Here is a 25,353-nt window from a genome sequence, read left to right on the forward strand (position 1 = left end):
GATCACCAAAGGGAACCATATCTAGGTGGATAAGAAAAAGCCATCTTTGAAGCTAAGCAAAGGATCATCCTGTACAGCTGAAAGCTCATTCTAGAAGATCTCTGTCGGCCTCCCGGACTCAACGATTGAGCGCTCCAATTAATTGGATCTGCAGAGCCACCACTTGGACAAGTGTCTATATATTTAGTAGGCATTACAATCTAGATCTTCCCTCTAGTGATGAATTTGTCCTGTGGACAGATACTGTAGTCCTTCCTACTATTGTCCCACAGTAGAGTTATTTATTCATTGGTATTCTTCTGTGGTGGCTCTGTCACAGAGATGCAAGGAGAGAAATGAGGTTAGTCTTACCAGGAATATAGTTCCTCTGAATCCTCAGTGACAGCACCATGAATATTTCCTCCTTCTCCTGAGTTTGCAGATTACAGATGAAACCTTCTCTAAAGCAGATTTTGGGAGTAGTTATTTGTAAAACACTGGTGGTGATGGGGCTTTTAACTTCTCATGCTCTGTAGTGCTGCAGTCACAGAGGATTTGTAGAAACCATATTACCGGTAAGATTAAAGGGGTTGTTTTATCTGGGACTATATTGGCATATCGCTAGGATATGCCTTCAAAATCATATAGGTGCTGGTCCCACCTCTGAAACCTGCACCTATCTCTAAAACGGGTCCGCGAAAAGTGAAGGAGATTGTGTGCTCGCCTATTTTCGGAAGTCCCTTAGAAATGAATGGGAAGCAGACTGCGCAAGTGCGGCCACTGCTCCGCTCACTTCTATGGGACTACTGGAAATAGCTGAGCCAGAGTTCGGATAGTTTCTTGACTCCCATAGAAATAAATTGAGGGCAGGAAGCCACACATGCACTGCCGCCCTCAGCTTAATTTGGGGGTCCCATTCTGGAGCAAAATGCTGGCTCTAGGCGTGGGAAAGTGTAACAGCGGCTGCTGTGCACCGCTGTTTCCCTGCTTTCCGCCGCAGTCCCAGGCGCCGTGTTCAGCGGTGATCTGCTGCCAGTGTTTCCTTTCAGCCCTGGCCACTGCAAGCTTACTGCTTGTTTCCTGCAGAATTTCCTTAAGGGCCTGCGCGCGTCATTTCCTATGTTTTATGGGTTGGATCATGTTACCTCGCCAACCAATCCTAGCCCTCCTGCACATATATAAGTGGCTCAGCCCCCTTCCCAGATGCCTTGTTCCCTGCTAAGGTTCCTTATTTCCGCTTGTGTTCCTGTGTTCCTGACTCATACTTGTGTTCCTGGATTGTGCTACTGGTTTGATCCATGCCTGCTTGCCCTGACTCTCTTGTTGCCAACGTGGATTGACTGACCTGTACCTGTGCCACCTGCCCTGACCTATTGCCTGTCTGACTTCGCCTCTGCCACATCCTTCGGTCCTGCACTGTTGCTCTTGGTAATAACTCAGCCTCCTGGACCAGCTGCCTCGTGTGCCTATCCTCCTCAAGAGGTAGCGACCTGGTGTTCCCCTTGGGAAAGTCTATCCCACCATCAGGGGTACTGTGAAGATCGAGGAGTTCACTTGGACAACGCCCTTAGAGGAGGTAGGACACGTGGCACAGTGGGTTCACACCCGCTTGTTTGTGACAGAATCTGACATTGGTGCCACATCTTAGCGACATGTCACCAGTGTCTCAGAACAGACAACCTCGTTGTTTTCTTCAAAAGGGACAGAATGTGTTAAAAATAACAAATCATTACTCACCACAACGATTCCCCGCTGCTGCTGTTCATTCACTGCTCTGGTCCCTGCTGTTCTCCGGGTTCTTGGTCCCAGCTCAACGCCTAGAAAATAGCTGAAAATCCCCACTTAGTCAGTTCTGGTCACAGCGGTGATCCACCTTAGCCAGATGTAGAATTGCCCTGCATATAGCCTGGACCAGGAGGAACAGCATCGGAACAGCAGGAATGGGGTAATCGGTGAGGAGAGTAATGATAAGGGTATATTTTTACCGATCCTGGTTTCCCCGACAAACCCTTCTGCTGAGTATTGTTTGTTAGGCTGCACTTCAGAAGGTTTTTGCATTTCATGCAGGCAAAAAACATTCAAGAACAAAATATTATGGCTGAAATAAGGAAAATTATATTTTTTCCCACATTTTCCTGACCATAAAAGAAAGTGATAACATTACTGATAAATATACACCAGAAACGGAAGCAAAAAACAGTGTGAACTAGGGACAAGCAAACTTTTGTTTTCAAGTTCGGCGTACAAGGTTCAGGTTATCTAAGAATTTTGTTATGGATTCCATTACCATGGACCATAAGTTATGGTCCGTGGTAGTGGGATCCATAACGGAATTCTCAGATAACCCAAACCTTGTACGCCAACTTGAAAACAGAAGTTCACTCGTGAAAACCTAACAGGATCCAGGAAACACACAAAAAGCAAAACTGGTGTAAAGGCAAACTGGCCGAGTTGCCCATAGCAAAAAATCTGATTTCACCTTTCATTTTCCAGAGCTTTTTGAGAAAATGAAAGGTGGAATTTAATTGGTTGCTATTGACCCGTGTGTATGCAGCAGAGCTATTTCTGTGTGACATCTATGTAGCAGAACTGTCTCTGTGTGACGTGCATGTAGCAGAGCTGTCTCTGTGTGACGTGTATGTAGCAGAGCTGTCTCTGTGTGAAGTGTATGTAGCGGAGCTGTGTGATATGTATGTGGCTGTGATTGGAATCCTAAACTGCGTTGTGTCTTCCTTAACCATTCATTTTTAGTAGCAGACATCTGTTTCCTTTAGACCGGACCAAGGTGGCCTTTATAATTTTGCTTCTGTCTGGCAAGGACCTTGCCTGGGCTGATCCATTGTAGGAGACAGGCAATTGTGTGACAAGTGACCTGCAATAGTTCTTAACCAACTTTGGTGAATTAGGGTGTGGCTGTCTAATTAGGAGACTTTAAAAACTCAGCAGTAAGAACAGCACAGCCTTTTTGATTCCAGAGGGGAAGCAAACCAGGCTGGTGCAGTGAGCTGCATTTATATTGATATAAGCAGATATATAACGCGAGTTTGACCGCGACGCGTGGTTGATTAAGTGTGGTTGTGTAAGTGTGTGACTTAAGATTAAGTGACTTTAGATTCAGGGACTTCGGAGGGGGACTGCAATTAGCCTGTATATTATTACTACATTGTATTGTATTTTTTTCTTTTGTGGTGTAATCCCCATTTAGTATGTGTTGCACAATTGACAACGCAGTCCAGTGCACATCTTGCATGATGTATGCAGTCCTGGAACAGCCGTTCCAGGGTGAATTTCTTTGTTCAAGATGTGAGCAAATTACCCGTTTGGAATCGCTAATCGAGTCTCTAAATGGGCAAGTTGCAACACTGAGAGGCATTGACAATTTGCAAAAAAGTTTGCTTCTCACCGAGCAAGCACTCTTTGGGGTAGATGAGGGAGAGGGTGACAGAGAGGAGGCTGAGGAAAGTGAGGTAGCTAGCTGGGTAACATTTAGAAAGCGGGGTAGAGGGAAGAGTGCCAGGGAGGCTAGCCCTGATCTGACACACCCCAACAAGTTTGCACGTTTGGCAGATGAGGGGGATGTCAGTCCAGGGACGGCACTGCCGCAGCCGGACACTTCCTCTGCCAGTCAGGGGAATGTCAGCTCCGGTAAGCAGGGGACTAGGAGAGCAGGGCAGGCCAGACAGGTGCTGGTAGTGGGAGACTCAATTATTAGGGGAACAGATAGGGAAATCTGTCACAAAGACCGTGATCGCCGAACAGTGTGCTGTCTTCCTGGCACTAGAGTTCGACATATCGCGGATCGGGTTGACAGATTACTGGGAGGGGCTGGAGAAGATCCAGCGGTCATGGTCCATATCGGAACCAATGACAAAGTTAGGGGTAGGTGGAGAGTCCTTAAAAATGATTTCAGGGATTTAGGGCAAAAGCTTAGGGCAAGGACCTCAAAGGTAGTATTTTCCGAAATACTACCGGTACCACGGGCCACACAAGAAAGGCAGCGGGAGATTAGGGAAATTAACAAGTGGCTCAAGAACTGGTGTAGGATGGAGGGGTTTGGGTTCCTGGAGAACTGGGCCGACTTCGCTGTCGGCTACAGCCTCTATCGTAGGGACGGGCTGCACCTCAATGGGGAAGGAGCAGCTGTGTTGGGGAAGAAGATGGCTAGAAGGTTGGAGGAGTGTTTAAACTAGGGACTGGGGGGGAGGGTAATTACACTATAGAAGGGGAAGATAGTGCAGATAGAGACCGGGGGCAAGGTAGTGGGACTGGGGGAGAAATGGAAGGACGGACAAGAACAGTTCAGAAGGAAAGGTGTAGGGTAAAAAATATACATAAACCTCTCATATGTATGTATACTAATGCCAGAAGTCTGACTAATAAAACTGGTGAACTGGAATTAGTGATGTGTGAGGAGGACTATGACATAGTGGGAATAACTGAGACATGGCTGGATGATAGCTATGACTGGGCAGTTAATGTACAAGGTTACAGTCTGTTCAGAAAGGATCGTCAAAACCGGAGAGGTGGAGGGGTCTGCCTTTATGTAAAATCTTGTCTAAAGCCCACACTCCGTGAAGATATAAGTGAGGGACATGAACATGTGGAGTCACTGTGGGTAGAGATACATGGAGCTAAAAACAACAATAAATTACTAATAGGAGTCTACTATAAACCACCTAATATACCAGAGTCCACAGAAAATCTACTACTAAACGAGATAGACAAGGCGGCAAATCATAATGAGGTGGTTATTATGGGGGACTTCAACTACCCAGATATAGACTGGGAAACTGAAACTTGTATATCTCATAAAGGAAACAGATTCTTGGCAATAACCAAAGACCATTATCTCTCCCAACTGGTTCAGGACCCGACTAGAGGGACGGCCATACTGGACTTAATATTAACCAATAGACCTGACAGAACAACAGACGTGCAGGTTGGGGGACACCTGGGAAATAGTGACCATAAAGTAATAACCTTCCAATTATCATTCAAAAGAGCGTTTCTACAGGGAGAAACAAAAATACCAAACTTCAAAAAAGCTAAATTTAGCCAACTAAGAGAGGCCATAGGCTTAACTAACTGGGACAAAGTCCTCAAAAATAAAAATACAGCCAAAAAATGGGATATCTTTAAAAACATCCTAAAATCTCATTGTGAGAGGTACATACCGTATGGGAATAAAAGGTTAAGGAACAAAAAGAAACCAATGTGGATAAACAGAACTGTAAAGAAAGCAATAAATGACAAAAAGAAAGCATATAAAACCCTAAAACAGGAGGGTAGCACGGAAGCACTGAAAAACTATAAGGAAAAAAACAGAACATGTAAAAAACAAATAAAAGCGGCCAAACTAGAGACCGAGAGATTAATTGCCAAACAGAGTAAAACTAACCCTAAAATGTTCTTCAATTATATAAATGTTAAAAAGTATAAATCTGAAGGTGTCGGCCCTTTAAAGAGTAATGAGGGGGGAGTCGCAGAGAGCGACGAGGAGAAAGCAAAGCTGTTAAATATTTTTTTCTCCAATGTATTCACTGAGGAAAATAAACTGTCAGATGAAATGCTGAATGCTGAAATAAATTCGCCATTAAAAGTGTCCTGTCTGACCCAGGAAGAAGTACAACAGCGACTTAAAAAAATCAAAATAGACAAATCGCCAGGACCGGATGGCATACACCCCCGTATCCTAAGGGAATTAAGTAATGTCATAGCCAGACCCTTATTTCTGATATTTGCGGACTCTGTACTGACAGGGAATGTCCCACAGGATTGGCGCATGGCAAATGTGGTGCCAATATTCAAAAAGGGTCCAAAAACAGAGCCTGGAAACTATAGGCCGGTAAGTTTAACATCTGTTGTGGGTAAACTGTTTGAAGGTTTTCTGAGAGATGCTATGTTAGAGCATCTTATGGGAAATAAGCAAATAACGCCATATCAGCATGGCTTCGTGAGGGATCGGTCATGTCAAACTAATTTAATCAGTTTCTATGAGGAGGTAAGTATCTGGACTTCTCCAAAGCATTTGACACTGTACCTCATAAAAGGTTAGTATATAAAATGAGAATGCTCGGACTCGGAGAAAACGTCTGTAAGTGGGTAAGTAACTGGCTCAATGATAGAAAACAGAGGGTGGTTATTAACGGTACATACTCAGATTGGGTCACTGTCACTAGTGGAGTACCTCAGGGGTCAGTATTGGGCCCTATTCTCTTCAATATATTTATTAATGATCTTGTAGAAGGCTTGCATAGTAAAATATCAATTTTCGCAGATGACACTAAACTGTGTAAAGTAATTAACACTGAAGAGGACAGTATACTACTACAGAGGGATCTGGATAGATTGGAGGCTTGGGCAGATAAGTGGCAGATGAGGTTTAACACTGAGAAATGTAAAGTTATGCACATGGGAAGGAATAATGCAAGTCACCCGTACATACTAAATGGTAAAACACTCGGTAACACTGACATGGAAAAGGATCTAGGAATTTTAATAAACAGCAAACTAAGCTGCAAAAAACAGTGTCAGGCAGCGGCTGCCAAGGCCAATAAGATAATGGGTTGCATCAAAAGGGGCATAGATGCCCGTGATGAGAACATATTCCTACTACTTTACAAATCACTGGTCAGACCACACATGGAGTACTGTGTACAGTTCTGGGCTCCTGTAAACAAGGCAGACATAGCAGAGCTGGAGAGGGTCCAGAGGAGGGCAACTAAAGTAATAACTGGAATGGGGCAACTACAGTACCCTGAAAGATTATCAAAATTAGGGTTATTCACGTTAGAAAAAAGACAACTGAGGGGAGATCTAATTACTATGTATAAATATATCAGGGGGCAGTACAGAGATCTATCCCATCATCTATTTATCCCCAGGACTGTGACTGTGACGAGGGGACATCCTCTGCGTTTGGAGGAAAGAAGGTTTGTACACAAACATAGAAAAGGGTTCTTTACGGTAAGAGCAGTGAGACTATGGAACTCTCTGCCTGAGGAGGTGGTGATGGTGAGTACAATAAAGGAATTCAAGAGGGGCCTGGATGTATTTCTGGAGTGTAATAATATTACAGGCTATAGCTACTAGAGAGGGGTCGTTGATCCAGGGAGTTATTCTGATTGCCTGATTGGAGTCGGGAAGGAATTTTTTATTCCCCTAAGGTGGGGAAAATTGGCTTCTGCCTCACAGGGTTTTTTTGCCTTCCTCTGGATCGACTTGTAGGGTGACAGGCCGAACTGGATGGACAGATGTCTTTTTTCGGCCTTATGTACTATGTTACTATGTTACTATGTTAGGACATACCTCGTCTGCCACCTTCTTTCTTCTCAACTTCACCAGGACAACCTCACGGTGGTCAGGACACCATACAGTTTTGCACTCTGTCCTCTGCTTTGGCCTGGAATGATGAGGCTCTGGTGGAAGCATTCTGGCAGGGCCTGTCAGCTTGTATTAAGGATGAACTGGTGGGTCGTGATATCCTGACTATCCTGGAGAGTTTGATCTCTCTCGCTACTCGCATTGATCTCTGGTTCCAAGAACACACAAAATAAGTAGTTTGTAAAAGAGAGAATCTCTTCAGTTGGCACCAACATTTCAGAGAACTCTGACTTCTGCATTCTCTACTCTGGCCAACAAGTCCGTGCAAGTGGATAGCCTCAAAATGCCTGAAGAAGAGCATCTGTATTGTGGTACCAAGGGACACTATGTCTGCATTTGTCCTCACAAGGACAGAATTCTGAGCCTAGGGACCATAGGAGAGATGGCCCAGATTAATACCAGTAATTTGACCTTGCCAGAATCTATGTCCTACACTGGTACACAGTTTACCATTCCAGCCCTCATAGACTTTGGCTCGACAGAAAGCTTCCTGCATCAGGCCTTGGTGAACCAGTACTGTATGCGTGTCCAGAGCCAGAAGAAGCCCTTGATTCTGACCTGTGTCAATGGAAGGGCTCTTTCTGAAACCATCTAGTACGTCACTGAGCTGTTGGAGCTTCAAGTGGGCGCGTCCCTTTCTGAGAAAATTTGCCTGTATGTTCTGCTTGTGTCTGTCTACCTGTCCATATCTGCTAGGACTGTTTTGGCTTAGGCCCCTTTCACACGGGCGAGTTTTCCACGCGGGTGCAATGCGTGAGGAAAAAGCATTGCACCCGCACTGAATCCGGACCTATTCATTTCTATGGGGCTGTGCACATGAGTGGTGATTTTCACGCATCACTTGTGCGTTGCGTGAAAATCATAGCATGCTCCTCTTTGTGCGTTTTTCACTTAATGCAGGCCCCATAGAAATGAATGGGGTTGCGTGAAAATCGCAAGCATCCGCAAGTAAGTGCGGATGCGGTGCGATTTTCACGCACGGTTGCTAGGAGACGATCGGGATGGGGACCCAATCATTATTATTTCCCCTTATAACATGGTTATAAGGGAAAATAATAGCATTCTGAATACAGAATGCATAGTACAATAGGGCTGGAGGGGTTAAAAAAATAATAATAATAATTTAACTCCCCTTAATCCACTTGTTCGCGCAGCCCGGCATCTCTTCTGTCTTCATCTGTGCGGAAAAGGACCTTTGATGATGTCACTACGCTCATCACATGGTCCATCACCATGGTGATGGATCATGTGAATGACCATGTGATGAGCGTAGTGACATCATCAAAGGTCCTTTTCCTCACAGATGAAGACAGAAGAGATGCTGGCTACGCAAACAAGTGGATTAAGGTGAGTTAAATTTTTTTAACATTTTTTTTAACCCCTCCAGCCCTATTGTACTATGCATTCTGTATTCAGAATGCTATTATTTTCCCTTATTATTATTTTCCCTTGTGGGTACCACATTCAGTTTTTTATCACACGCGTGCAAAACACATTGCACCCGCGCGATAAAAACTCAACAACGGAACGCAATTGCAGTCAAAACTGACTGCAATTGCGTACCTAATCCGGACACGCTTGTGTGAAAGAGGCCTTAGTGTTGAACGCGAATATCGGCATTTCGAAAATTCACGAAAATCTAGAATATAGTATTATATCTTCGTAATTGCAAATATTCTGGATTTTTTTTCTTTTTATCCTTATTATGCTATTATCCATAACCTTCTTTTATTTATTATTTTACCTATCATTAATAAACTTTTTTTTTTAAAGTATTTTCCTACCTATTATTCATTTCTTTTTGTAGATGCTATATTATTTTTAAAATATACAATAGACACCATATAACAGACAATCACACATGTGCAAGCCAACAACCTATCCATGACACAGGTACAGTCAGCATACCTTACAATAGCAGCCTTGTGCAATGAGACATTCAAAACCAGCTCTTATCTAACTGAGAGCCAGTAATCCTCAAAGTTCCTTGATTTTTTTGTTGGATGATTTGGGGGGACCTGCACACCTAGATCATAATCATTAGAGTGACAAAAATAGATTTTTTTTTTGGGGATGCCAGCTTACTCTTCTCTCACTGCTTAAGAGGGCTGCATACAAATTTTCAGTTTTGTGACTGCCCTAATATTTATATTCAATAACTGTCATGGATGATGTTGCAGATAGCTGTAAGCTATGAATAAACGTCCAACTGGCTTGATCCCAAACTAAGGAGCATATAGGTGACCCCTATAAAACCCTAAGAGCTCACCCTGACTGCTAAGCACATAAAAGGGTCTCAAAGGTAGACGATTGTATGCCCACGTACCTAAGACTGTGTGACACCTGAAAACCCTATAATAGTGAGGGGACACGACCACCGGCTCCCTGCACTTCATACGGAGGGAGTCAGGGTCACCTAGAATCAAGCCAGCAAGGAAACACAATACATGAAAGGACTTATCTGAACAAGCAGCAGCAGAAGCCTCCAGCAGTGAACACTTCAATCCAGGAAGTAGTATAAACCGCAAAGTGAGGCAGTATGGGTGGGAATATAAAGGAAAGAGGATTAGTCTAAATAGGTGACACCTGGGAGAAGGAAATGAGATGAGAAAGTGAAACCAAAACAAAGAACATCATGCAAGAGGTAGAGAAGGACGTCTGTCAGACCTTCTCACAGAACTGGCGGTGACAATAACATTTCTATCCTGTTTTGTCATTTAAACTCATTTGCATAAACATGGGCATATGAGAAAGACATGGAAATACTGTTTCATCTGAAAAACAAGGCAGATTCTGCTAATTTGCATGTCTTTCCTATATGCCCATGTTTATGTAAATTAGTTTACATGACAAAACAGTATACAAAGGTTTTTGAATATAAATATTAGGACAATTAGAAAACTGAAAATTTTTATGCAGACCTCCTAAGCAGTGAGAGCAGAGTTAGCTGGCATCCAAAAAAAACATTTACTACACTGCGTGCAGAATTATTAGGCAAATGAGTATTTTGACCACATCATCCTCTTTATGCATGTTGTCTTACTCCAAGCTGTATAGGCTCGAAAGCCTACTACCAATTAGGCATATTAGGTGATGTGCATCTCTGTAATGAGAAGGGGTGTGGTCTAATGACATCAACACCCTATATTAGGTGTGCATAATTATTAGGCAACTTCCTTTCCTTTGGCAAAATGGGTCAAAAGAAGCACTTGACAGGCTCAGAAAAGTCAAAAATAGTGAGATATCTTGCAGAGGGATGCAGCACTCTTAAAATTGCAAAGCTTCTGAAGCGTGATCATCGAACAATCAAGCGTTTCATCAAAATAGTCAACAGGGTCGCAAGAAGCGTGTGGAAAAACCAAGGCGCAAAATAACTGCCCATGAACTGAGAAAAGTCAAGCGTGCAGCTGCCAAGATGCCACTTGCCACCAGTTTGGCCATATTTCAGAGCTGCAACATCACTGGAGTGCCCAAAAGCACAAGGTGTGCAATACTCAGAGACATGGCCAAGGTAAGAAAGGCTGAAAGACGACCACCACTGAACAAGACACACAAGCTGAAACGTCAAGACTGGGCCAAGAAATATCTCAAGACTGATTTTTCTAAGGTTTTATGGACTGATGAAATGAGAGTGAGTCTTGATGGGCCAGATGGATGGGCCCGTGGCTGGATTGATAAAGGGCAGAGAGCTCCAGTCCGACTCAGACGCCAGCAAGGTGGAGGTGGAGTACTGGTTTGGGCTGGTATCATCAAAGATGAGCTTGTGGGGCCTTTTCGGGTTGAGGATGGAGTCAAGCTCAACTCCCAGTCCTACAGCCAGTTTCTGGAAGACACCTTCTTCAAGCAGTGGTACAGGAAGAAGTCTGCATCCTTCAAGAAAAACATGATTTTTATGCAGGACAATGCTCCATCACACGCGTCCAAGTACTCCACAGCGTGGCTGGCAAAAAAGGGTATAAAAGAAGAAAATCTAATGACATGGCCTCCTTGCTCACCTGATCTGAACCCCATTGAGAACCTGTGGTCCATCATCAAATGTGAGATTTACAAGGAGGGAAAACAGTACACCTCTCTGAACAGTGTCTGGGAGGCTGTGGTTGCGGCTGCACGCAATGTTGAAGGTGAACAGATCAAAACACTGACAGAATCCATGGATGGCAGGCTTTTGAGTGTCCTTGCAGAGAAAGGTGGCTATATTGGTCACTGATTTGTTTTTGTTTTGTTTTTGAATGTCAGAAATGTATATTTGTGAATGTTGAGATGTTATATTGGTTTCACTGGTAAAAATAAATAATTGAAATGGGTATATATTTGTTTTTTGCTAAGTTGCCTAATAATTATGCACAGTAATAGTCACCTGCACACACAGATATCCCCCTAAAATAGCTAAAACTAAAAACAAACTAAAAACTACTTCCAAAAATATTCAGCTTTGATATTAATGAGTTTTTTTGGTTCATTGAGAACATGGTTGTTGTTCAATAATAAAATTAATCCTCAAAAATACAACTTGCCTAATAATTCTGCACTCCCTGTATTTTTGTCACCCTAATGATAATGATCTAGGTGTGCAGGTCCCCCAAGACATCCAACAAAAGTCAATCAACTTTGAGGTTCAATGGCTCTCAAGTCTGTGTGTATAGAGAGCTGGTCTTGAATGTCTCATAGTGCACAAGGCTGCCATTGTAAGGTATGCTGACTGTACCTGTCTCATGAATAGATTGTTAGCTTGTACATACCTGGCTTTTGGCATATAGCTTTTGTGTGATTATCTGTTTATTATATGTTATAAGTAATGAAATTGTGTGTGCAATATGCGTACATTACATTACCAATTTTTGCAATCGTGAGTTTGCGAATATTTGGCCAAAAATTCCCAAAGTATCGTGAATTCGAATATTGCCTATGCCGCTCATCGCTATTTTGGCTCCACCTACACAATCTGGTTGGTGACTGGAACTCTGGGCAGATTCTTCACTGGCATTCTGATTGTCATTCCCAGTGCTTGATTACTATGTAGTCTGTCAGGAATACACCTGTACCCCAACAACCGCAAGATACTCCTTTTACATATGTCTGCTGAACAGATGTCTTCATCAAGAGGAGAGCTGGAGACCTGTCAACATTTCTTAGTTGTCTGTCCCCTGTCTGTCTAAAGCCCACACTAAGTCTGAACATATCAAGAAGCTCGGTGAGGGGTGTTATGTAAAAACATTTCTGGAGTGAAGTGTCCTTCTCTTCTGGAGTACCAGTGGCTGATTCTGCTGCCATATTTTTTTTTTCAGATTCAGCCTGTGAGTGACTAAGCCTTAAGCATGTATGAACAGAGTTGACATACCAGTTTATTATAACCAATATTCCAGATATAATGGAATATTTGCAAGACTCCAGACCAAAGAAGAGAGGCCATATGGGGAAGGGGGAGGGGGGGTTTATGAACTGTGGCTTATGTCCACCAATCCACTCTCTATGATCAGTTCAGTGTATCTCACCTCAGGTTCAGCACTGTACACCCTTTTTCTCCTTGCTCTGGGTTGCTGTCCAGCTGCTGACTAATAGTTCATTAAGTTCCTATAATTATCAGCTTGTTTCTCTCACTCTTTGCCTGATTAATACAGGTCCTTTCATTCTGATTTGCTGTGCTATCGGAGCTGTAATCAGTTTACCTGGTGGATTACTGACAGTTGCCTTCCTGGACTTTGACCTAAGCCTGTTCCTGACTAAGAGTTAGCATAATTCCTCTGGTACTTTACTCTAGTGTCCCTGATCCTCGTGGGTCAGCACCCTACAACTCCTGAGTGGTTGGTACAGTGGATCAACATCCACAGATGGTAACATTTCTTGGACTCTGCAGAGACAATTGAGTTGACAGTATTCAGAAGAAAAGTTAGTTTCTTGACTTTCAATTTATGGATGGATAATGGATGCCAATCTATTGAATACACAGAATTACTGGAAATTTCGGAGAGGAGATTTAGTGAAAACATATCTTTTCAGGATGATCAGGATCAATTATTAAATGCAGTTCAATAGTTTCATGATGCAGAATTTCACACGATTAGGTTTAAAAGGTGACCTATCAGCAGTCACTACTTCAACCAGTGAAGATCTTGGATGGTGTCAATATAATGATCAAACCAATCTTTATGTCCATAAAATTTCCAGTTGCCACAGAATCCAACATTGTCCAGTAGTGTAATATTGTTAATATAGAAGGATGGTTTTCAAAAACAGAAAGTGCCCTAACAGAGTCCACAAAGTCTAGGATCCATGGCTCAATTCTTACATAACTATATTTACACAAAATGCTGTCCCTTAACCTTGTAGGTTCTGAGGCAACTACATAACATATGTGGGGAAGTGTACAGTAGAGGTGTGTAAATCTCACCTGTTTCCAGTTTATTTGGGTGAGGTAGCAAAAATCCAGAGATGTGTTTTGGTTCAGCAAGGCATAGTTTTCTGGAGATGGTTTGTTTAAGTTGTTTGGGCTGGATTTCTTTGGACTGGGAGACAGGATGGTAGTGGGAGTGTCTCAGTCCACACTCACAGTCCAGTACAAGCATTCCCCTGGCCAGCTGCAATAATAACTGAGGGAAAAAGCAAACCTTAGTGTGTGTTTGTTGGAGGAGAGAAGGAAGCCTGCAGAGGTTTTGTGTGGTCCCAGCTAGGAGGGCTGGGGGGCAAAAAGGCTGAGTAAAGCCTGAGTTTGGAGGGTCTGGTGATGCCTGGAGAAGAGGGGAATCACATGGTCAGAATCTGAAGGATTGGTGGACCGAGACCCCAATAGGTTGCATTGGTCGCAGTCTGACTGCATGGTTGAGTGAAGCTGAATACCGCAGTATGAACACTGAGCTAAAGGTGAATTAGGCAAAACCTCTGTATAGTGAGCGCCTAGCCGGGCAAGGGTTTATTCTTTAGTGTTGATGCAACACGTTATGATGTGAAGCTGCGACTTCAACGTGTCAAGTGATGGCAGACTTGGAAGTTTGATGTGCTGTGTGACCAATAAAACACCATTTGAGCTTGAAAACCCCCTGTTTGATGAGAAGTCTTTCATCACCATCCCAGGCAAAGAGAGCAATCCTTACACATGCAACAAATAACAAAAGATAAATTGATAAACACAACTATACAAGTTTTAAAGCAAATATTTTTAATAATTGGAAACAAGTTTTAATATTCAGTTAAATAAATGAATGTAAAATATCCTCTGCACATGGTGGATATACTGGTTATCTGGATTCTATTTGCTTTTTGGATAAGAGACATTAATTGGTAATTACATACATTTCATAATCATCACTTATGAATCTTAACCGATTTCCTTTTCTCTTGTGTAACATGACTTTACTTTGACTGTAAGTGATATTTTTCTTTAGTTTAAAGAAAGAAAATGTGGGAGTTCTTTGATGTTTAGAAAGATGTGATTTGTGGGTAAACATTTTCCACATTCGGGACATAAAAATGGCTTTTCCTTTGTGTACATTCTCTTGGTCTAACAAAATTTGATTTCCAGCTAAAACATTTCCTGCATTAAGAACATGAATATGGCTTCTCCCCTGTGTGACTCCTCTGATGTTTAAAAAAATCTGATTTCCAAGTAAAGCATTTCCCACATTCTAAACATGAAAATGGCTTCTCCCCTGTGTGAATTCTCTGATGAATTAGAAGAGCTGATTTAGAACTATAATTTTTCCCACATTCTAAACATGAAAATGGCTTCTCCCCTGTGTGAGTTCTTTGATGGGAAACAAGCGCTGACTTCTGGGTAAAACATTTCCCACATTCAGAACATGAATATGGCTTTTCTCCTGTATGAATTATCTGATGTGTAACAAGATGTAATTTCTTGTTAAAACATTTCCCACATTCTAAACATGAAAATGGCTTCTCTCCTGTGTGAGTTCTTTGATGCGAAACCAGCGCTGACTTCTGGGTAAAGCATTTTCCACATTCTGAACATGAGAATGGCCTCTCCCCTGTGTGAGTTCTCTTATGTGTAACAAGATGTGATTTCTTGTTAAAACATTTCCCACATTCTAAACATGAAAATGGTTTCACCCCTGTGTGAATTCTCTGATGAATGAGAAGAGCTGATTTAGAACTATAATTTTTCCCACATTCTGAACATGAAAACAGCTTGACCCCCGTGTGACGTCTTTCATGTTTAAGAAGATTTGATTTCAACGTAAAACACTTCCCACACTCTGAACATGAAAATGGCTTCTCTCCCGTGTGGGTTCTCTGATGGAAATCAAGACTTGATTTTTGAGTAAAACATTTCCCACATTCTGGGCATGAAAATGGCTTCTCCCCTGTGTGAATTCTCAGATGTCTAACAAGATCAGATTTTTGGTTGAAACATTTATTACATTCTGTACATGTAAATAGCATTGACCCAGTGTGGCATCTCTGATGTATAACAAGATCCTCCGCGTGTTTCATAGCATTAAATGATGGATTTTTGCTGTGAATGTCAGAAGGTACATCTGTGATAATGGCATGTTTTTCATAGGTATCTTGTGTGACAACATGATCATCTGCTTTAAAATTTGAAGACAGCAGATGTTCTTCTGAGTTCCTGTTACAGTCATCTAGCAAAAAGAAAAACATACTTTACAATTTTGAATAACATAACCTTAGAATAATATTGTTATTATATTTTATAATATTTCTGTAGAAAATGTCCTTCGAATTTGCAAAGCATGGAGCAAAATTTAATTGTCGACTGAGATATTAATGGCAAAACAGATCATTCGCCATCAGTAGACCTCCGAGCAAGGACCAGTAGATCATGACGTTGGCATCAGGCTGCTCTCTTGTAGTTTCCCCACTTTTGGGTTGAAGCCAGCATCTTCATAGGTTTCAATGTGTCTCTCTTTTCTAGTGAAAGGCTCAATGGAGAATAATATAGGGACCTGTGAGTCAGTGCTATTAGGTGGTGTCTGTGTCACACACATCTTGATGGCTGCATGCACTTTGGCATAAAACAGGGCAGAGAGGAGAAGCAGTATTGTCTCAAAGAAGCCATGGCTTTAGAGCAAGTGTAAGGCTGGTATCTCATTTGTTTTTAAATGTCTTTATATAAAAAAGTCCTTCATAATCTATTCCTAGTATTGGCTAAACCATCTACACCAAGAACTGCTTATAATAATAGCCTAGCATATGCACTGGCCTTATGAATAATAATTGTGGCTGCCATCACTACTATGGGGGCACTGGGATATCTGAAAATGGGGCATACAAAAGAATGCGCAATAGTATAATTCGCAAAACATGTTTGCCGTCCTCAGTTCCATGGTAGATCACCTAGATCGAGCTACAGAAAATAAAAAATTCTATACAGAAAATATTTGGCCATTAGGCAAACCGCCCGTTGATTTAGTCAAACCAGGAATGGAGCCTACACAGAGATAAGGTATAATGGAAAGATTTCCACCACTTCTGTGTTGTTGACCTGCATGGGGTTTTGGCTGACAGTCACTGCAGATCACCAAACACTGACATGTAAACTAGGCTTATTTTTAATGGAATTAATGATTCCTTAGTTGAAAAGTACTTATAGCAGATGATAATGGAACAGGCCTTGTTCACATAGGTATATTTTATATCCATATTCAAGTCCAGAATATAAATGATTAGCAAGTTTATCATCTAAAATGCCAGAAAATTGAGCTTAAGAAAATGAGCAGAGTCTGAATGAGTAGAGTCTTCTCTGCTTTTTTTAATGGTTACTACTAGTGATGAGCGGCAGGGGTCATATTCAAATTCGCAATATTTCACAAATATTTCTAAGAATATTCGTCGAATATTCGCTAATTCGAATATTCATTAGGAGTAGTGTCGATTGCGAATTTTCGTAATGAGAATCAATGAGATCATGAAAACTCTGATCCGATGGTATAGTCTAACCCCCAGGCGTTCCCATGGTGACGGGGACTCTTGTCGGGGAGGAGTATGCCAGTGGAACAACTCTACAGATAAAAAAAAAAAGGACGAATATTCTAGAAAACAAATATATTCGATATAGTGCTATATATTCGTTTTTTCGAATATTTGTAATATTAAAAAACAAGTATAGCAATATAGCGAATTTTCGAAAAAAACGAATGTTTTAAATTAGAGGGGCAAAGGTTTAAAAGTAATATAAGGAAGTATTACTTTACTGAGAGAGTAGTGGATGCATGGAATAGCCTTCCTGCAGAAGTGGTAGCTGCAAATACAGTGAAGGGGTTTAAGCATGCATGGGATAGGCATAAGGCCATCCTTCATATAAGATAGGGCCGGGGGCTATCCATAGTATTCAGTATATTGGGCAGACTAGATGGGCCAAATGGTTCTTATCTGCCGACACATTCTATGTTTCTATGTTTCTATGTTTCTATGTAGAACAATTTAGCTAATATAGTGCTAGAATTTTTTTTAATAGTTGTAGTTTTTTTCCAATCTGAACTTCAGATGTGAATAAAATTACAACTATTAGACAGAAGATTATAGCACTATATTAGCTAAATTCCTCTATATTAGATTTTTTTTTTTATATTCGCTATATTGCTATATATTCTTGTTTTTGAATATTACGAATATTATAAAAATCAAATATATAAGTTTTTTTAGAATATTAGTATTTTTTTAATCTGTACAGTTGTTCCACTTTGGCATACTCCTCCCCGACAAGTGTCCCTGTCACCATGGGAATGCCTGGGGGTTAGAATATACCATCGGATCTGAGTTTTCACAATCTCGTTGATTCTCATTACGAAAATTCACATTACAAAACTTCTCATATACGAAAATTTGCAGTCAAAGATATTGCAGCCTTCTCATTGGCCCACAAGCTAGAAGCAGGGAGGGATCATGTGTACTGATAATAAAAAAAATCTTGAATATTCGAAATTACAAATATATAACACTATATCCTAAATATTCGCGAATTCTCGAAGTGCCGATATTCGCGATAAAAATTTGCAATTTGAATATTCGTGATCAACACTAGTTACTACTCACCTGGGCGGATATCTGTTGGAATATCCTCTCTAATCTGCTCATCACCCCTCACATATGTGTCTGTAACATATATAATGTTCAGATCTTCACCCGGATTCACAAACTGTGAAAGAAATATTGTAAAAGTCAAGGATGGTTGAAGTCATGTTAAAGGTTTTATATGACTAGAACACATCAGGAGTTATCTGAACCCAAATATCTGCAGGTCTCCTGTACAACTCCAACCTGTTTGTTCCAAACAGCAGTATCCATAATTAGAAAATTGTGAGACGATCCAGACAACATGTAATGTCTATGGTCAGCTGTAATCCTGCCATCTCCACCTTTCGCATTATACAAGGATAAAACTGTTACAGACAGTGGACGTAGATCAATCATGCCAACCAACTGGTTTGACTTTGGGCTTGTCCTGAGGGACTTATACTGGCAGTCCCCTGCTTTTTATCCTATATTCCCCATACAGGGATCTGGCATTTGCTGCAGGAGAGCCACTAAGTTGATACCTCTTGAAATAATCTCGTTGTGGTTGGGTGCTCACCCATGGGGGTTAGAGACACAAGTGCAAAGCACAGAGAGATCAGGAAAAGCTCTTGGTCAATAACAGGTGGAGGTCAAGGCAGGCAAAGTTCGTGCTAATCTGATAATCAGTCCAAAGGTCAGGGCAGCACAGGGTCAGAATGGTAAACAGGCACGAGTCAGGTTAGGTGGCGGAGATTCAGAATCCAGGAATAAGGCAGATGTCAGTTCACAGACAGATAAACTGATTATAAAACCTTTGCAGGATCTACCAAGCTAGAGAAGCCTTGGGAAATGTGCTTTAAGTATCCACAGGTTTTCAGACATTGGCTGGTGAAGAGTGGAGTACAGATGCAAGAGCCAGGGTGCTCACGCACCTTATGTGTCAGGCAAGGAGGCCTGGCAGCCAGATGTTGACTGCAGCCTCCAATGAGGGACACAAAACTCCAACGGACAGCAGGAAAGGATCATCGCGGCTTGGCCACCAGACAGTGGTAGGGTGAGTGATGCAGTGTCTTTAACCACCCCAGATGGCGGGATGGCAGTGGACATGGAGGGCGACCATAACAAAAACATGTTACATAAAACAAGACTGAACACAAGAGCTTCACAGCCTTTCTACAGATCATAGAGAACATTTCATGAGACATTATCTCCATCTACCTGATCATCATCCCATGGGATATTGTGATGTTCTTCTGAACCATCCTGTGGAAGAAGAGGACTGGGACATCTCTCCGGTGTTGTCATCTTACTGGATCTAACTGTAGGAAACACATTCAGTGACTGAGTTAATCCCTACATACAGATAATGAGAGGACGTGTGTATTTAGTCAGGTCTATTACCTGGTGATGTTAGAGGCCAGTGATCCTCCATCATGACATCCTTGTACAGATCTTTGTGTCCTTCTAAATACTCCCACTCCTTCATGGAGAAATAGATGGTGACATCCTGACACCTTATAGGAACCTGACAACACAATGATACAGTCATTACCCAGATCCCTTCATAGCGTTCCTGTATAATGTCCCAGCATTCCCAGCAGTGTCACCTCTTCAGTCAGCAGCTCAATCATCTTGTTGGCGAGTTCTAGGATCTTCTCTCTATTGATTTCCTCATGTATCTGGGGGTGAGGTGGAGGCCCTGTGATTGGGCTCAGGGTTCTTCCCCATCCTTCAGAAACAGGGACCTGACAGCGCTCACTAGAGGTCTTCTTCACTACTGTGTAGTCCTGGTTATGGAAAGACACAGTAATAAATACCACTCCATAAATTTCCAGAGCCCCTCACCTCTCCAGTCATGTCCATCTGTTAGTAACATAGATAAGATGATGTAATGTGACATCATCAGAATCTCTCACCTCTCCAGTAAGCCGGAAGAGGATCTGTAGGGTAAGATTTATTATACTCTCCACCATCTTGTCCCTGTCCCTATCCATCCTTGATGGGTCAATCAGGAGAAGGATCTTATATAGAAGATATCCACTGAGCAGATCCTATATTGTAGGAACCTAAATGGAAAGGAGATGAGACAATGTCAAATCCTACAAAATCCCATGTAAAATACAATTACTGGAGATAATAAGAGGACACATCAGCAGTGAATAGACCCTGATAGTGGTCAATGTGTCTACATCTCAGGACTCCACAATAACAAGGTGTCGGTCCCGTCTTTGAGGTGTTCATACATACTGACATTATCTATGTAACCAATGTCGTCACTGCAGCGATGTGAAGAAACTGAAGGGATCCATGGAAGCATCAGCACAGGAATGGGGAGGGATTTAAAGGGGTTCTGCAGTTCTTTTTAACTGATGATCTATCCTCTGGATAGATCATCAGTATCTGATCAGTGGGGGTCCGAAACCCGGGACCACCGCCGATCATCCGTTTGAGAAGGCAGCAGCGATCCAGGAGTGCCGCGGCCTTCACTCCGTTTTCCTCAGGCCCAGTGACATCATGACAAGCATCACTGGCTTGGGTGGGGCTAAACCCTATTCAAGTGAACAGAGCCGAGCCCCACCAAGGCCACTGATACTAGTCGTGACGTCACTGGGCCTGAGGGAAACAGAGACAAGGAGCGCTGCTGGCTTCTCAAACAGATGATCCGGGGGAGTCGCGGGTGTCGGACCTCGCCTATCAGCGGCTGATGATCTATCCAGAGGATAGATCATCAGTTAAAAAGAACTGCAGAACCTCTTTAATACACATTCAGCTGACACTTTCTTTGACTGCTGGGCAATCTAATCACATAAACCACGGCCTACATTTCCTATGTTGGGTGTGAATCCTAGTGTAATTGGCACCAAAATCTGCTGCATTTAGGACACATTTTGGCAGATCTCATCATATTTACAAAAAAAAAATCGGCATTGTGGAAAATGGGTGTGACCTCATGGTGAAGGTTTAAGAGGAGCAATAAAATTTTGTCACTAAATTTTGTCACAAAGTAAACCAAAGGACAGATGGTAAGGTTAGGCAGAACAGTCAGCCCAGTCCACAGTGATCAATCTGGCAGATCTTTTGGCTTAGTAAATTCACCCCATTAAGTTTCTTCTGTGTAAATCTCTTAGGCCCCTTTCGGACGAGCGTGTCCTGGGCGGAAATGATGCTCCGTGTGTGAGCGTTATTCCTCGTTCTGGACACTTGTCATTTCGTATAAGTGCATGTCACAGCATTATAAATCAGTATAATTCAGTAGATACCGGTCCAGCAGAGACACACAACATTATAAATCAGTATAATTCAATAAATACAGGTCAGGCAGAGAGAGACAGCATTATAAATCAGTATAATTCAGTAGATACCTGTAACTACCAGTATGAACAGACCCCAGAAGTAGGCGAGTTTTTACACCGGAATAGCTAATAGCTAAACTCACCCTATAGGACCCTGGTACTAATGTCAGAACTGAGACAACCTGTTCTTTTAAAAGAAAGGACAAACAGGAGTCTCTTTCAGGCCTTAATACAAATTACAGAAAAATGCCACATACAGAACTCAAACAAAATACAAAGAGGGAATGGAAAGACTAAACTTCAAAGGAGCAATGGAAGCACCAGGAACTCCGTCGAGATCCACACACTAACAATCGACAACTGAAACTATAAACCGCACAGCATAGTGGGAGAAGCAACTATAAATAAGAAAGGTTAAATGACCACATTAACAACACCTGCGGCAAGGGGTGTGGCCATTACCAGAAACAACACAGACGCCTATTGATCCACAAGGAAAACCTGTCAGATCAAACAACGTGTTGTCAGTCTGACCGATCTTCTGCCACCTGTCGAAGGAACATCCGTGACAATACCAGTCAAGCAGAGACACACAGCATTATAAATCAGTATAATTCAGTAGATACAGGTCAGGCAGAGACACACAGTATTATAAATCAGTATAATTCAGTAGATACAGGTCAGGCAGAGACACACAGCATTATAAATCAGTATTATTCAGTAGATACAGGTCAGGTAGAGACACACAGCATTATAAATCAGTATCATTCAGTAGACACAGGTCAGGCAGAGACACACAGCATTATAAATCAGTATAATTCAGTAGATACAGGTCAGGCAGAGACACACAGCATTATAAATCAGTATAATGCCGTGCGCTTCTGGGAAATGAGCAGTGTCCAGAATGGGAAATCACCCTGACAAATGGAGAGTGATTTCTGCAGAGGACACGCTCGTCTCTGAAAGGGGCCCTAGCTCACTGGTTCTCAGCCCGGTACATCTGGAGGAAACTGCTGCACTGAGAATGGACAGGACTGGAGTTTGGTGATCTCCATAAATGTCAGACAGACAACAGCAGAAGCCGAGGCTGGTGGAAAGACGGGAAATCAGGGGAAAGTGTCTCATTAATGATCATTTTGGAGTTGACTGTCCTAGTCCCATGTCACCCTCCAAACTGCTCTTTATTCCCCCATCCTACAAGTCTGCACCTTCACCTGGCGCCATCTTGTCTCCTGTATAACAGACCAGAGGTTCCAGTATGGCTTCTGTACATCCGGCATCTTCCTGTCTCCTAATAACCCCTATTCTGAGTCCGGCAGCCTCGTCCCGGTCACTAGAAGCCGACTGTGCGGCTCCTTATACAAGCCTTCTACCCAATCACTGAGAGCCGGAACCCTGAATGCTACACCGGGGAGCCCATACATTCTAGAGCCCCCCCAGCCCCCACTAACTGTAGGACCTGGTGGGGATTCAGCCTGCAGCGGCTTCTGTCCAGCCCAATCCCAGCACTGACACTGGGAATAAAGGCAATCGCTGCCCGTCCCATTATAGTCACTGGGCTCCGGCAGAACGTTCCTCTAGTGGGAAACTAACGGAAGAGAAGTCACCGACCAAACACTGACTGTGTGAACGAGGCCTAATCCTGACAGACAGGAGGAAAGTGCACATACCTCCACTGGAGACCAGAGACTGGTGGGCTAAAGGACCTTTCATGATGTCATGGCCATGTGACCGTGTGTGGGAGGAGTCAGGCTCCAGTGTGTGCTGCTGGAGTAGGCAAAGGACCTGTGATGATGTCATGGCCATGTGACCCTGTGTGGGAGGAGTCAGGGGTCACATGACCAGGTTACCCAGGAGCCTGCTGTGCTGGTTGGGTTGTTCCTAGGTTGTCCAGGCTTTGTTGAGTTGCTCCCCGCAGCCCATACATTCTAGGCAGTTCAGCAGTGAAGTGTCTAGAACAGTGGTTCTCAACCTTTCTAAAGCCGTGACCCCTTAATACAGTTCCTCATGTTGTGGTGACCCCCAACCATTAAATTTTTTTCCTTGCTACGTCATAACTAATTTTGCTGTCAAGTCTGGCTTTTTTGAGTGCATCAGCTTTGCTTCTAAAATAGTTGGTATCCCTGCCGGCAAAGCTCGGATGCTTGCTATCAAAATGGCGTTTTAGTTTGTTTGGCTTCATAGATTCAGCTGATAGAACTTCACAACAAATAACACATTGTGGTTTCTCAATCCCTACTGTAATTATTGAGGTAAAACCATACTGTGAAAAATCCTCACTATATTTTCTTATTTTATGGTTCTTCTCTACACGATCTATTGTCATGGGATGGTTTGTTATCTAAATGAAAATAATATATGACAATAGCTGATGAACAATAATTCAAGTGTTGCCCTGTCTTGCCTCCAATGCCTTTAACACAGCAGCTGCTTTCTACAATACCTGCTCTCTGCAGATGTGTGACCAGTCTGCATAAATACAGTGGCGCCAACCCCAGTGTCGGACTGGAACTCCCGTGGCCCACCTGGAGAATTAGGTCTGATGACCCACCAAAAACACGCACAGACACCAAATGTTAATTCAAATACACAAGTATTCTTCATAACCACAGAACTTTAGCATAAATACAAAATATTTGTAAACCAAATAAATAACTGTAAAATAAATAATAAACAACAAATACCCCCTAAAAAATAAATCAGTGGTGCTCACAGTACCCCCCCCCCCCCCCCCCCAAAAAAAATAAATTAAAAATAAATCAGTGGTGCTCAGGGTACCCCTCAAATAAATAAATCAGAAGTGCTCAGGGTCCCCCAAATAAATAAATCAGCGGTGCTTCAGGTCCCCCCAAATAAATTAAGCCTTGCTCAGCCAAATAATTAAAATAAAATTAGCCAGGCTCAGCCAGGCTCAATTAAATCATTGGTGGCAGTGGTGCTCAGCGGCGGTGTCATTAACGAAAAAACTCGGACCTCAGCAGACAGGCGGCCCGACTTACCCGTCCAGACGTCAGGCTCCTTCAAGCACAGGCAGTGATAGGACATCACTTCCTGTGCACGAGGATAAGGCGCCGCTGCCGTTGTGCGGGCGACCCACAATAGGAAGCCTCAGGCGACCCCCCGGAAAGGGCCGATCGACCCCCAGGTTGAGAACCGCTGGTCTAGAAGGTGCAGAGTTCTGGGAGTCTTGCACTGCAGCCCATACAGTCTAGGCCGAGAACAGACCTCCAGACTGTGGACATGAAGAAAGAGGGACACATCGCAGCAATTTGTATCCGCACTAGGCCACGCCTCTAACTCCGCCCAAAACATAACTATACACCTAATCCCACCAAGTCCTCTTAATGCTCCCACATAGTAATTATTCCCCCTTCATGCCACCGCACAGTATTTATGCCCACATTGTGTCTTTGCAGAATTATGCCCAGCTGTGCCCCAGTAATATGCCCATATTGCGCCCCCGGTAATATATCTAGCTGTGCCCCAGTAATATGCCCAGCTGTGCCCACAGTAATATGCCCATATTGCGCCCCCGGTAATATATCTAGCTGTGCCCCCAGTAAAATGCCCACATTGTGCCCCCAGTAATATGCCCACATTGTACCCCCCCAGTAATATGCCCATATTGTGCCCCCCGGTAATATCCCCATATTGTCCCCCTCAGTAATATACCCACATTGTGCTCCCCAGTAATATGCCCATATTGCGCCCCTCAGTATTATGCCCTCAT

General features: G+C 42.8%; 1 protein-coding gene and 1 long non-coding RNA gene across 5 annotated transcripts in view; both read right to left on the reverse strand.

Annotated features, from left to right (window-relative positions):
- LOC121004481 (gastrula zinc finger protein XlCGF57.1-like) overlaps nt 1–25,353 on the reverse strand; it is a 263,952-nt gene that overhangs the window by 212,927 nt on the left and 25,672 nt on the right. The window lies entirely within an intron of this gene.
- LOC121004589 lies at nt 18,434–19,758 on the reverse strand. Its single transcript, XR_005779785.1, has 3 exons — nt 19,732–19,758; nt 19,549–19,649; nt 18,434–18,472 (listed from the first exon to the last, which is right to left on the reverse strand). It is a non-coding gene; the product is annotated as an uncharacterized LOC121004589 (long non-coding RNA).

This window comes from Bufo bufo, chromosome 6 (genome assembly GCF_905171765.1).
Source record: "Bufo bufo chromosome 6, aBufBuf1.1, whole genome shotgun sequence".
Classification (NCBI taxonomy): domain Eukaryota; kingdom Metazoa; phylum Chordata; class Amphibia; order Anura; family Bufonidae; genus Bufo; species Bufo bufo.